Genomic DNA, 15,205 nt, shown 5'->3' on the forward strand with positions numbered 1-15,205 from the left:
AGACAAGAAATAAAATATCAGAAGTACAGCATCTTGGTGCTGTTAAACGCCGCAAACTGTGGGACCCTGAATCTATGACTAGAGCAATGAATGCGGTTATTTCAAAGGAGATGGGGGTGAATAAAGCTGCAGAACAATTTGACGTGCCACAAACTACACTAAAGGACAGAATTTCTGGATGAGTGAAGCATGGAGCAAAGCCTGGTCCACCAGGCTTCCTAACACCAGAGGAAGACCAAGAATTGGTTGATTTCCTAGTAAAGTGCTGCAAAATGGGGAATGGAAAAACAAAGAGGGAAGTAATAGACTGTGTGAAGAGGTTGATGGAGAAGAAAAGAGCAAAAGAGGGTTTGCAAATGATAAAATTTAACGGAGAAGGATGGTGGTATAAATTTATGAAAAGACATTCCGAATTGTCCCTACGAACCTCAGATCCACTATCACATTGCAGGTTCAATGCAATAAGCCAGTCAGCGCTAGACCACTATTTTGTATTGCTAAGGAATACCTTGGAGGTGAATGGCTTGATGGATAAACCCAGTTACATTTATAATATGGATGAGTCGGGCATGCCACTTGACCATAAGCAGCTGAAACGTGTTGCACTTAAAGGGATCATGGACCATCTTCGGGGAACAAGGCACAAATAACAATCTTAGCCTGTGCTAATGCTGTAGGCACTATGATACCACCAATGGTGATTTTTAAGGGGGAACACTTGAACTATGAATGGACTAGAGGTGAGGTACCAGATACAAAATACACAATGTCACCCCAAGGGTGGACAGACCACGAGCTGTTTTTTGAGTGGCTGAGTAAACAGTTCACAAAAAGTATTCCACCTTCTCGACCTGTGTTGTTACTTTTAGATGGCCATTCCTCCCATTTTACTTTGTAGGCTATAAAGTTTGCAGCTGAAAATTAAATTATTCTTTTTTGCTTGCCACCCCATACCACTCATGTCGCTCAGCCTCTTGATGTGAGCTTTTTTGGCCCTTTAAAAAAGCATTGGTCTAGAGTTTGTCATGAGTACATGGCCGACAACCCTGGTAAAGTGGTCACCAGATTTCAGTTCTCATCACTTTTCAACAAGGCTTGGCTTTGTCTATACAACCACATACAATTGTATCCGGATTTCGAAAGGTGGGTGTTTATCCATTCAATTCCACTGCCATCAAGCCATATGATAATTCTTCAATATCTAATAAGATACCAGAAGCAACACCAGTAATGATGCCAGCAGTGACACAGCCCAATGAACGTTCAAGTGTTTCACAAGATGGGTTTAGTGAACACAATCTAGAAGAAAGTGGTCCAGGACTATCACCTGTTTCATATAGTGAGGAGCAAATTGAATTGTTTCAAAGAAGGTATGATAATGGCTACAACATTTATGACGATCAAATGTATGTGTCATGGCTACAGCAACAACATCCAGATGACCTTCCAGAGAATTTGTCATCGAGCACCACCATAGAGACACAGGTAAATGGGGAGCAAGTTGAACCACTGAACTGTAATACTAGTATCGAAGATGACAGTACTGTAGACAAGGAAAATGTAGTGCCACCACCAGAACAGCCTATGGACAGTACAGTAGACAAGGAAAATGCAGTGCCATCACCAGAACAGCCTATGGACAGTACAGTAGACAAGGAAAATGTAGTGCCATTACCAGAACAGCCTATGTACAGTCTTTCAGCTAGTCTAGCAAATACCAGAGTGTTTGTGTCAGAGCTTCAGGAAATTTTGGGTGAAAGAAGAGTAGTATCGAAAGCATCCACCAAATCTAAATCAACTGCTAGAGTGCTCACAAGTGCTGAGTCTTTAGCACTTCTGATTGAAAAGGAAAAGAAGAAAAAGGAAGAAGAGGAACAGAAAGCAAAGAGAAAAGAGGAGCGAGATAGAAAACGACAAGAGAAAGAAGAAAAGAAAAGTTGAATCGAGAAGAAAGAAGGATGAAGAGAGAGCAAAGCAAAGAGGACAGAAACACAAGAGGTCTGCAAACAAGACACAGAAGGCACCAGTGGTAGCTGAGCTATCTTCTGACTCAGAAGTAGAAGACGAAGATCAATATGGTGTACAAGACAAAGAAATTTTCTAGTAATGAATGTGCCGTATGCTTTGGGTTATACCAGGATGATTTGTCAAGTGCTGGGAAGCTGATGAGGGGGTGGGTTGAGTGTACTAATGAATGGTACAAGAAGTGGATGCACAGCCAGTGCTTACAAGTTAACAATGACTTGTATATATGTGGAATCTGTAAATATAAATTTAGCTAATTTGTGTGTGCATAACTCTTGAACTATAGGTTCAAATGGATTCATTTTTTAGGTGTAGACCCTTCTCGTAATAGTGGTTAGACTGTTTGCATAGTTGTATTGCTTCATGAAATTCATAGCGATCTATTACCAGTTTCTTGGAAAAAGTTGATAATAGCTAATTGGAATATACACGTAAGTCGATAATAGATAGAGACGGTCGATAATAGATGAACGTACGCCCTTAGCTATAATCACCACTGTATTTGCATAGTTTTAATTGTGAGAATGATATTTAGCAGATGTATTAGGCGTTACTTTATCTAGTTGTGTTGAAATTTTCACTGTTCTATGACGTTGTATGGCTGATTTATGACGCGAGAAACGTTAACTGGTCGATAACCGGTGAGTTACGCTACGCTTGTCTGAAGGCACCAATCAGTCACCAGAAAATTCTGTTCAATAATTTCATAACAATTTGTTGAAAGCATTTCGAGTCGATCTGAAGGCTTGTTTGGGCTTAGTTTTACATAACCAATACTGCCTTATCGTTGTCAGGGAAAAGTAAGGTAGGTTTTTGGGTGATGTTTTTTAATGGGCCATGCCCAAACCTTTGTGATCCTATACAGTACTATCGTACGCATCTTGAAATACACTTGTTACACATATACATGTATATACGTATAATGTTTAGCTACAGCTCGTTGATATTTAAACAGATTTCCAGCACATTACTGAAGGTTTGTACAATTACAGTTTACTGAAATATGCAAGAAAAATTGACTGGTTTGCGTAAGTGGTTTAGCTGGAAAGTGAGACAACAATTATATCACGACTGTGTCATTGTTGCATATATCTTTAGTACAAGTATAAGAAAAAATTAGGAATTTTAAATTGGAGTAGGAACAGTGTATAGTGCAACAGTAAAAGTACTGGATCGGAGTATGTAATGTTGTAAAATAATAAAAAGTGAATATCCCTATTGTGCATTGAGTGTAGTACAGTAGGGATACTCACTTCTTGTTGTTTTGCAGTATTTGGACATTACGTACTACTCCAATCCAGTTTGTTCCAGTACTTTTTATTGTAGCACTATACACCGTCCCTACTCTAATTTAAAATTCCTAACTTTCTCTTATATTTGTTTGCGAAGTTTTTTTGGCAAGCTCATGACCACTAAATAATCTGCTTTTTCACAAAATCAGCCACAAGTCACAATATCATATAGAGTTAATCACAGCACGATTATGACTCATACAATAACAACTGATTAGTGGGTGTGGCTCTACATAAGCCTGCAGACAATAATGGATGTGGATTTGTGCATACCTACAGACTGATGAATGGGAAAGGCTACCATGTGTCTACAGACAGTAATTTACATAAGTGGGCGTGACTCATGAAAGAAGTAGGGCTATGCTATGACATGTTACTACACGTCTACATGGTTACACTAATTAATTTAGCATGTAGTGTCAGATCCGGATAATCTGTAAAGCGGGACCTGGATGACCCAACTTAGTTTTAACATTGTTACTAAACTATATTTGTGACCCAGTCTGAGAAAACTGGTCTTATCGTCCATGTCAGCAGATTCGATTTTTCACCCAGGACACAAAGCTACATGAATAAACTATCTAATTCCACAATCAAAATCACCTAGACTTGAGTGGTCTGGTTTTGCTGGCTGCTTTTCCCAAGCCAGGTGGCGATCCGTACGTGTGGTGTGGAGCCTTAATAGAGCTCTGGTCAGTCTGGGGATGATTGTATGTGGCTGTACAGCTCTGTGGTGTTGAATAAGTACCTCTTCTGTGAATTGCCTTTCATTTCAGCCAATTTTGAGACCTGAATGGCCCAGAACTTAGCCTAATTTATCCCTACACCTTCCTTTTCAATTTTTGAACAACATCTTGCCCGCCTTCCAGGCCCCCCCGCCTCTCAACTCCTTTTGCAGCTCATCTGATACAGTAAACCTCAGTTTAAAAACTATCTAAAATGGCGGGAAACTTAGTTGTTGGCTACTAGCACAGTGGATGCTCTGGTATGTAAGGAATTGGTGTAAAACGTGAAAATTTGATACACATAGCTTCAACCATTGGCAAACTACAACACACTAAATACTTAATTTAATTAATTAACAGTTTCACCGTTGAATTTTCTGTAGGGTCCAATCAATGAGCTATATGCCACTATATCTTACAAACCATACAACATAATCCCAGAAACCTATATATAATATTAATCACCATTAACCAGCGAATCCATTTATGGTAATATGGTTTACTTAACGGTAACACCTACACAGCTACGTGACCACAAAGTTAAAAAATTGGCTAATCTTTGCAAACCAGTAAATTAACACTAACTAACAGTCTTACAGGTGTTTATAACAGTACAATGAAAATCACTAGTCTACTGACAATGGAAGCGATTTACTGGAAGTCTGGTGATTTGGCAACTACGCATGCGCATAACCACACAAGGCCACAAATCCTTGATGTGAAAATCAACCTGTGAAGCATTATAACACACCTAATCTGTTTCCTTACCACTTCACTTCTGTTATACCATTGTTATCACTCTGAAGTAAGCCCTAGAACGATTGTTTCACTCGACCACAAGTTCACTGATTATGTATTAGTGCGTGAGTATCCGTTTATCCCTTTTCCCATTTATGTAGGGGTGTGATCTTTTCACAATAGGCACACTACCTATAAAAACGCACAGCAGTGTTGATAGCGAATCAAAAATATAATCAGTGTGTAAGTTATACTTCGTGGTGCCATATGGCACCTACAGCATGAAAAGGTTAAAACCGGCATTTCTCAATACTTTTAAATAGGCGATAAGACTGGTTTTCCCAGGCTGGGTCACATTTATTGACTTACATGTTGCTGTTTTGCTGCGAGTTGCTCTCACTGATCAATATTAACAGTGAGCCATGTGTGTTCAAATACTTTGGTGCAATGACCACATGCATTCAAATAGTTTGATGCAATATGCACTGGTAGATGGAAGCCATACTGTAGTCTATTAACACTCAGCAGTAGAACCTTGACTGATGGCCATGGTAAAGAAGGATAAAATGTAAGACAATAGCACAAGCATTGTATGATTATCAATATACCAAAGGTTATTTTCTTAAGTACACTAGAAACATTTCTGCGAAAGAATTAGGGCTGTAGCTGTAGCCAGTTTTCCGCTATGCTTGACTGAAAGTGTCAGGCAGGCAGGCAGGCAGTAGAAATTCCATTGAATAAATTAAAAAAAATTCTGTAGCAAGTTGACGGAAACATTTTGGGTCAATCTGAAGACACTTTTGGGCTTGATTTTACCCAACCAATACTGTCATGTTGTTGTGAGGAACAATTGAAGCAGGTTTTTGGGTTATATTATCACAGGCTACACTCCCACCTTCAATGTCCCTACTATACAGTACTATCGTACTACATGATATAGGACTATATGTCAATATTTTAGTGGTACTGTAATACAGCACACATTTTTGTGAGCCCTTCTAATACAATGCACATAAAATTCTCTAGAACAATCTAGAATTTCCACTGATAGATCTATGAGATTATAAAACTTTACCGTTCTAGAGTACTAAATTAGAACTTCCATATTCATAAGCAGTGTTGGGACAGTTATTTCTTAAAAGTAACTAGTTACATATCAAGACTCATGGTAGTGAGTCGTGCGGCCAAGAAACTACGAAGCGTATGCCCAATTAAAAGACGCACAGCCACTACTGTGAGTTATTTACATGTAGGGACAGTTTCACAATTAACCCAGGATTATGCAACATCTCTCAATGGATTTGTATTGCGTTACATGTTAAAAAAATCTTTAGGAGTCGTCATCATCATCTTGCGACCTCGCTAAAATATAAAAATAGGCGTATTTACACATTTCACTTTATTTCTCTACCTTATGTACACTTACCGTCACGTTATACTAGTCAACATAGCCATGTTTATACAGTCCGTATAGCACTGACATTATCTAATTCTGGTTTGTCCATTCACGTATTTTCTTCGTTCAAACCTCTAATCCCTATAACTTTTAAAGACACTATGTGTACACAAGCCCTATTGTCTGATAAACAAGTTGTGAAAGCGTGCAGAACCGTAAGTTCCCTAGGGAAGGTGTTTTAAGAAGAAATCTTTAAACTCCATTTAATACCATGCCTCATTCGAGCATTGATAATTGGCAGATGTCTTATAAATAAGGCGTGAAAGCGCGAAGAACGTACAGTCACTAGAGAAGGTGTTTCAAGCATAATTCTTGTGCCACATCACACATGGTGTACTAAACTTGCTTAACATTTGTGACTTGTCAACTCGCTTGTCAAGCTTCTTGTAGAGCTCAAACCAGCTTGTTAGCTACATAGCATTACCCACGCCAACCACTCCCATTGTGGCTTTCATCATGCATGTCACTTAAAGGTGCACCGATATGGAAATTTTCCAATATACCGATAACCGATATATTGGCTAAAAAATTACCGATTCCAATATTGATATCTGAAAATAAAAGGATTTTAGTATGACACTACAATAAATGTGTAAAAAATTTGGCAAAAAGCTTAGAAGGTAGCTATGTAAAGAAAAAAACAAAAAATGGTGAAAAGGTGATGATAAAAAGGTGTGCAAAAAGAAAAAAAAATCGTAACTACTTCAGGATTTGAACCCTGTCTATTATGAAAACCTGTACAACTCCAGTCTCACGCTTTGACCATTGTGCTACCAAGTCAACTATAACATACACTGGACAATTATAGTACTTATGTGTAATATCTGCTCATATCTGCTAAAAAGTCAACTTTTCACTGATACCGATATTATTATTATTTATTATTAGATATCGCGATATCGGTACCAATACCGATACCGATATTGATATCGGTGCACCTCTACTTAATATACATGTTACATAACAAAATACATCACATTAATTGTTTGTGATATTAACAATAAAATTCTGATTATAAAATGCGATAGTCACATAACCTATGAATTAGTTTATTCCCATCACAACTGTATGCCTCATCCTGGAAATCAAGAGATCATAAACAATAATGCTAAGATCTTACCAGGCCAGATGAATCCCATTGTTGACCTCAGTATTACTTTGGTCACACCACAACAGTATAATCCGGAAACATCTGAGATCACAAATGATAACAGAGCCACAGTTATTTGGCATTCAGTCCGTACACCTTGTCAACAATCCTGCAACGAGATAATACTGGAATCTGAGCTACTAGAAGTTTCACCTGACGGGTCTCGGTGAATTGGCACTGCTTACACATATGTCTAAAATACCTATTGCATTGACACGATGAATCAGTGTGTGTCGATGTTGATCTGATCCTTGATCTAATCACTTTCGTTAACCTCCAGCACCAAATGAACTTGCTTGATATCTGATGACACAAGAGACCAGTCCCCCAACAAGCAGGTACTGAAGTAAAAAGAGAATGTACAAAAAACTAACATGCCAGGCTGGTGGATCCTCCAGGCTTAACTACAGAGTGACAAGCAGGCATCAAATACAAGTACAATGGAACCTCTCTTATCCAGCCAGTCCGGTACATACCACTGTATCAGAAATATCCTAAAGCGAAGTAATGTTATTGCTATCAGTTGTGCTGTGCAATTTAGTGTGCAGAATTGAAGTCACTACAAAACATTTATGGTCCCTCCCCTAGCTGTAAAAAATACATTATCACCGAGCAACCAAGTGGTAGTTATCATTAGTCGAATAAACAAGCCATATGCATCTAACAGCTTTCAACTGCAAACTTCATTATAGTCAATAAACTAGAAGCCACATGACTAATTTGGGCTGTGCAGACAATGGTTTCTGGATGATAGAGGTGTCAGGATAATAGGTGTCCAGATGAGGGAGAATTGCAACAACACAATTCCTCTGTATGTTAACTAACCTGAATTTACGGCACTTTTTCATCTGAGTTCCTGTATGGTTCCAAGTTATGCAAGACCACATCCAACTGCTACTGGGTGAACTGCTACAACCAGATGGCCTACGAAAACCAACAAGTGGGTATTAAATAGAATATGCCTAAAATCTGGGTACTGGAAAATATCAATATGCACCACATGTAAACTGACCGGGGTATTAAAGTTTGGTCGCACCACAAGAGTATGTTCGCCTGATCCTGGAAATTCAGAAAACATACCTGAGATAATAAACAACTACATTCCTTGGTATGTAGACTGACCTGGAAATTCACAACACCCTTGATATGTCACTACAGTCCATGTATACTTGACAACTGAGAACTACAAAAAGAACACAATAGATGATACAATTCCTCTATATATTAACTGACCTGAAATTCATCACACTCAGTTTCTGCCTGGTCACAAGTTGAGTCATGTACCATGACCATATCCAACTGCTACTGCTAGTGGGTGAACTGCATGCTATGACCAGATAACCTGTAAAAACTGAAAGGTGGGCATTTAATACATATAGCTATTACACCAAAAAAACTGTCACTTTTTACACAAACAACACATTTGGGGATTTAAAAGACTACACAGAGACCTGATTAGTCAGGTTTCATTGGTTATCAATCCAGCCATTTAGACCAGTATGCAGTGTGAATGAGTACATACAAACATTACACACGTTACATTCGCTAGTTACTTCTTCAACCTGCAGCCAAAGTTCCTGGACTTCTGCCGATGTAAGTGGCAGGTGGCAGTTGGTCCGTACACCTTGTTGACAATCTCGCCATGAGGTAATACCAGCATTTGCTGCTACTTAGTCTTAGTAGCATTAGAAGTTTTCAGCTCTGCATAGGTCCAAAAACCGAGCCAAAAACCCTCACAGTTAATCAGTGTGTGGTGATTGCGGGTGATGGACAAACTTCACTCCCCATTTTGTTAGCCTCCAATACCGGCATATATATCATTGAGTAGTCTACCTCAGTATTCTAGACTCTTACTTCTTTCTTTAAGCGTTGCTCAAGCATTGTAGTTTCTCACAAGGAGCGAGTTTCTCAAATACATGGACTGCAATTTTCTTAAACATTCAATTAAAAACCGCATATCACATGTGTCCGCTTGAGGTGATCAGGGACTTTCCACGAGATTTCCCCTAAATAGATCAAGTGATAGTTGTCAAGCTGGATTCTGTTGGTATGCCATGGTTCACCAATACGGTACGTGTACTTTAATATAGTATAAACTGTCAAGAATTATTTGTGCACTGCTAAACTAATAGTTTTGTGTGATAAGCACGCTTGAGGAAGGGTCTGGGACCTGGCTGGAGAAGACTAATGTTTTGACAGCGGTTGATGATGGCTGGGCAAAGAACTGCAAGAACTATTGACAATACTGAGATGATAGGGCAAAATTCCCATCCCTATAGCTCTGCCGAGGGACATTAACTAGCATTACCTACAGTTATGTATATTATGTTGCTGATACATCCAGAGACCTGCAGAGTAAAGGTGAAAGTGGTATAGTAAGGCTCATCCTATTATTCTGCTGAACAGGCAAGGAGTCTGGGAGTATGTTCCCTGAGGAAAGTGTAAGTGCTACAACTTCTTTAGTTTTAATTGCTTCATCAAGTATAAAAATTCAGTCAAAAGGTGATGATCAAGGCTCTGGTCTTATACACTGGTTGCATCTATACTGCACTGTGACACCCTTGAGGGGTTAGTACTAGCATTGTCCATGGAAATACTATTCCATCTCCCCGAGTCTTGATGATTGAGTGCCTCATCCCTTTCTCTACTGCTGCAATCCTGAAGCTGTGAACACTGTACAAAAAATGGTTATAATATTATGATAATAACAATTAAGAGTCTGTAATGTATTTATTAAGGACTCTTGTCAATATGTGGCTGTGTATATACTGTGAACTAATTAGGCACTTGGAAGTTTACTTTTGAGCATAAGGTGTCTGAAGCATTTACCATGCACAGATATGGAATATTCTAACAGTAATTGTCACATGCAGTAAAGATAGATTTACTTTAATAGAACAGTCATACTACACTGTAAAGTCATACTTCTGAACGGTGTTATGAAACAGTCATTAGTATGTATGGCTTTTTATAATACTGTCAGACAAGATGACAGGTGCATCTTTTACTTTCCAAGATAATACTCTGCATTAAATTTAATCGCTCATTTTCAAAGATCATCTAAAGTTACCTTTGTTACCAATTTGTAGAGTATATCACTGACAAAAATGAGTGATATCCATCCCAAAAACACCTTCGCTGTAAAAAAAGGCGCTTCCAAAAAACTACCAGTACCTGGAACCCTATGTAAAAAATCAGCTCAGAAAAGTAACTGGTAACTTAAAGAGCTGATATCTGGAGCGGCCAAGAATACAACTAACTACAATTACTAAAGTTTTAATCCATGCAACAACACCTGGCTGTAAAGCAGATGCATGTACAATTATACATGAAAGTAAAAGTAACTGGCAACCGAAACAGCTGATATCTAAAGCGGCCAAGAATGAATGTTCATATACAACTAATTCAAAATTTAAACATTGAACCTTTACCATTCAGCTGTGTTCTATATTCACTCTTGCTGCATCCTTAAGTAATTTCTTTTAATTCTATAATTGGCTGGTAATTTGGCCGCCTTTTTTGTCTTAGTTGTATATGAACATTCAATCTTGGCCGCTTCAGATATCAGCTGTTTCGGTTGCCAGTTACTTTTACTTCCATGTATAATTGTACATGCATCTGCTTTACAGCCAGGTGTTGTTGCATGGAATAAAACTTTAGTAATTGTAGTCAGTTGTATTCTTGGCCGCTCCAGATATCAGCTCTTTAAGTTACCAGTTACTTTTCTGAGCTGTTTTTTTACATAGGGTTCCAGGTACTGGTAGTTTCTTGGATGCGCCTATTTTTTTACAGCGAAGGTGTTTTTGGGATGGTTACATATTACTTGCAACAGAACTATTTAGTTACAGTTACATATTACCCAAAAAATAAAGTAACTATAATAATATTACATATTATATTACTTTGTGTCCGCAGCCTTAAACTGTCATGTGTGAAACTACCACCTTATTACGTGACATGATTGCGTTGTTGGGCAATGTGCAATCTTGGTTATAAGTAAGAAGCTGGTGAATAAGCTTCATTCAGTAGGCTTCATTACTTTGTTGTGGCTAGGCGTTACTCAGTGGATTACTAACGAGATTAGTAACTTCGTTACTTGTAGTAATAATATTATGTAATATTAGACTCGTTACAGTAACTATATTACTTAGGTAACGCATTACATTTGTAAGTAAAGCAACTTGAGTTATATTACCTGTTTTTATAGCATATTTCGTTATATTACTTAGTCACCACAAAAGTAATAATATTATGTAACGTATTACATAAGTAACGCATTACTCCCAACACTGTTTATAAGATAGAAATTAAGTGAGGTGAGCAACTGACAGCAGTGGTGGAGTGGTAAAGGGTTTGGGCATATATATATAGGTGAGGAGGTCCTTGGTTTGAAACCTAGGCCTGAGCCCATTATGCTCAAAATTTTACCTATTATTCCTTCCAGAATTTCCCAAAAAATTATCCTATTATTTTTTAGTATCTAGCCTATTATTCTATAATATTTCTAATTGAGTTGCTTTGGCAGGACGCTTCATTTTTAAATAATTAATCAATAGCCATATGTGAAGAATTCCACCTAACACATCATTTTTCTAGCCATAAGTACAGCTACAACGGACTTAAAATATCTATATCCACAGTAGTAATTCAAGTGTTTGGTTTTTCAAAAATGCAGAAAATCATGCAGTTATATCCCAGATGCTGGCTGCAGATTGCTAATGTGAAACGATCTGAATGCTTTAATTAGAGTCTTTGAGTGTTCTACTGATTTTAGAGGTTTTTCATTCCCTGTTCAGTCAGTACTCCGTAGCACTCCTATCATTCTTAGTAGCTTAACTCACTCTTCTAGCTAATCAAGAAGAGACACGCCTCTTTATTCTACCAATTATTTCATGTATCTAAAACTATGTCTGAAATCATCCTATAATTCTGGAATTATTCTCACAAAATGGGTGACCTATTATTCTCAAAATTATGCTGGCATAATAGGCACAGGCCTATTAAAACCTGGACAAAAAAATTCTTGTGTATGTTTTTTGCTTCTTGGTGACTGTTCTATCACAGCCAAGTACAGTTAGTGCAGGTGCATGACAGATAAGTGTGTATTTTACAGGAACCAAGAAAACAACATTTTCACGCAACCGTAGCTCAATAATGGCAAGACAATAATTAACCATTTTTGATGTGGAAACTCCCTCGGGGTAGGGCACTTCCCATTCCAAATTTGAGATGAATCCGCCCATCCTTCACTGAGATATGCGCCTTCAAAGTTCGTCTTATTTTCTTCGTATTTTTCTTAGTCTTTTCTTCTTCGTCTTGAACACTTTAGAAAACTTGTAATAACTCGCGCATGCTTTGGTCGATTTACTTGAAATTTGCAGGGCAGTAGGAACATAATACTGCACATTTACAGTCCAATTTTGGTACAGATCAGGCAAAGAGCAAGGGAGCTATGCACAATGTTTCAAAACTCCAAGGGAGATTTGTTGTCACGCCTCCAGGGTGAACCGCTTGACAGAATTATTTTAAAATCAATCTGTATATGGAGTAAATATCATAGTGCAAACCTTTTGTGGTTTGAAATAAATCGCATTAACAGTCATGGAGTTATAACAAAAATGCCGACTATGTGTAAAAAGCGCATGATCGAGTTTTGTTAATAAAATAGTATAGTTTATGGAATCAACTGAAAACAGGTACAGAGGTAGATCAATTGTTTTAGAACAAGCTTTCAGTGGTTTATAAGGAATCATATTAAAAACCACTGAGTTACACTACGAAAGTCAACTAGGTGTATCAAGTATGCGATCAATATATACTCTAATAGTGCAGTCATCCTAATAGAACATTCAGCTTCATAATAAATTTTTCTATTAGAACGTTCAGCTACAATCTAGTCACCATGTAGATAGTTCGGCTAACAACAAGTTTCCCAAAAGGGAGTTCAACTACAATCAAGTCACCCTATAGAGTTCAACAACAAAAAAAACCACCCTGTAGAGAGTTCAGTTACAAACAAGTCACCTGTAGAGAGTTTAACTACAAACAAGTTACCCTGAAGACAGTTCAGCCATAAACAAGTCACCCTGTAGACTTCAGCTACAAATAAATCACCCTGTAGAGAGTTCAGTTACAAATAAGTCACCCTGTAGAGAGTTCAACTACAAACAAGTCACCCTCAGCTACAAACAAACCACCCTGTAGAGAGTTCAGCAGCATTAATGCTTTGTCTAGAGAATTTGCATAAGAAAACAAAATAGACAAACTACATATGAAGAACAGTGAAAAGATACTTCTGTGGATATTGCATTCATTATTACAACTAGATGAATAAAAAATTGAAAATTTTAAAATGGGAATAGGGATTGCTGAAAAAAGCCACCAAACAAGAAGGGATCACTGGGGTGGTAATGTAAACCACAAATCCCTATTTTGATTCTCTGTCACAAATATTTAGTTACGTGCTCTGTCAGTTTGAAATAGGGATTTGTGGTTTACATACCACCCCAGTGATCCCTTCTTGTTTGGTGGCTTTTTCAGCGATCTCTATTCCCATTTAATTATTTATTCATCTAGTCTGTGTACTTTTATTAATCCAGTAATGGATTTGTTTTATTGGTTTTATTGATAATGATAATTGTTGTAGATATGTAGAGCAATTTACAATTAGCGGCTGTCAAGTTTATTGTAAGTATTGCTGTTATCAGATACACTTGATTGGATTATTAGAGTATTTACCTGACTGCTCTTAGCTATAGAGAGACTATACATTACACACATTCCTAATTTTGAGCAGCTGTTGTCTAACTTGTCTTACTACATGTGTCAGGACTCTAGTCTCTTAGTCATTGTCATCACATTAGCATCCCATAATGTATTGTTTATGAATACACACCAGATGGTATGATACTGAGCTAGCTACCTGTCACAAGACATGGAACTTTGACAAACATATAATTATAAGTTAAATAGTCAGTGGTTGTGCATTTATTATTTCAGCCAAAACCGTACACAATAAGAAGAATCACATGCAGATTTTTCATGGCTGCATGGACTACAACATTTGCTCACTGGTGCATATATTGTTACATAATATAGTTTGTGCAGCTAGAGTTTGTCCATGTGAGTATTGTATCCATTGGGTATACCACCGTAAAGAAATCTATGTTGTGGACATGTGTGAATGCATATGGCTTCCCACAAACAATATGTGGCATCTACAAATGAATTGTTTCACACACCACATCATATACGTGTACAGTTAATCTGTAGAGTAGCTAATCTGCATGCACACACATCATTCAGTCAGATACTGTGTAGTTGTAATGTCTGGGTTATCAACAGCATGAAGCCATGTTGTTTACACAATGTGGTCAGACAATTAAGGCACTCACAAATAATAATTTTAATTAACAAAACTAACTGACTCCACCCAACTTGAGGCTTTGTGTGGAAAGGAAAAGGTTTATAAAAAACTACATTCATAACAATGAATAGTTTCTGGTATAAGCGCTATCACTTCTCCTGTGAGAGAGTGCTTGTATGGGTGCTCGTATAGCAAATCATGATTGTGCGCTTACGGGAAGAAGTATACTCACCATGCAGAGACATCATGCGCAATCTACTAAGTGTAAGAAGCACTTTTACAGCCTTGAGTACTGCTTCAGCCTAGATTAAACACTACAACAAAGCACACAAAATGGAATCCTGCAATTTTATTGCTATACAGCTTCTTTAATACACAGAATTGTGCCAATAACGTAATGACGAAGAGAACTTAGAAAAAATTCAAGTTGTAGGGTGGTTCATGATCTGTGCA

At 37.7% G+C, this 15,205-nt stretch overlaps 1 protein-coding gene and 1 long non-coding RNA gene across 2 annotated transcripts in view; both read right to left on the minus strand.

Moving 5' to 3' along the window:
* The window catches only part of LOC136248556 (adhesion G protein-coupled receptor L4-like), a 215,115-nt gene that overhangs the window by 126,720 nt on the left and 73,190 nt on the right, over positions 1 to 15,205 (minus strand). The window lies entirely within an intron of this gene.
* Positions 8,226 to 8,763, minus strand: LOC136251311 (uncharacterized). Its single transcript, XR_010699003.1, has 4 exons — positions 8,620 to 8,763; positions 8,509 to 8,562; positions 8,399 to 8,445; positions 8,226 to 8,310 (listed from the first exon to the last, which is right to left on the minus strand). It is a non-coding gene; the product is annotated as an uncharacterized lncRNA (long non-coding RNA).

This window comes from Dysidea avara, chromosome 3, assembly GCF_963678975.1.
Source record: "Dysidea avara chromosome 3, odDysAvar1.4, whole genome shotgun sequence".
Taxonomy (NCBI): Eukaryota; Metazoa; Porifera; class Demospongiae; order Dictyoceratida; family Dysideidae; genus Dysidea; species Dysidea avara.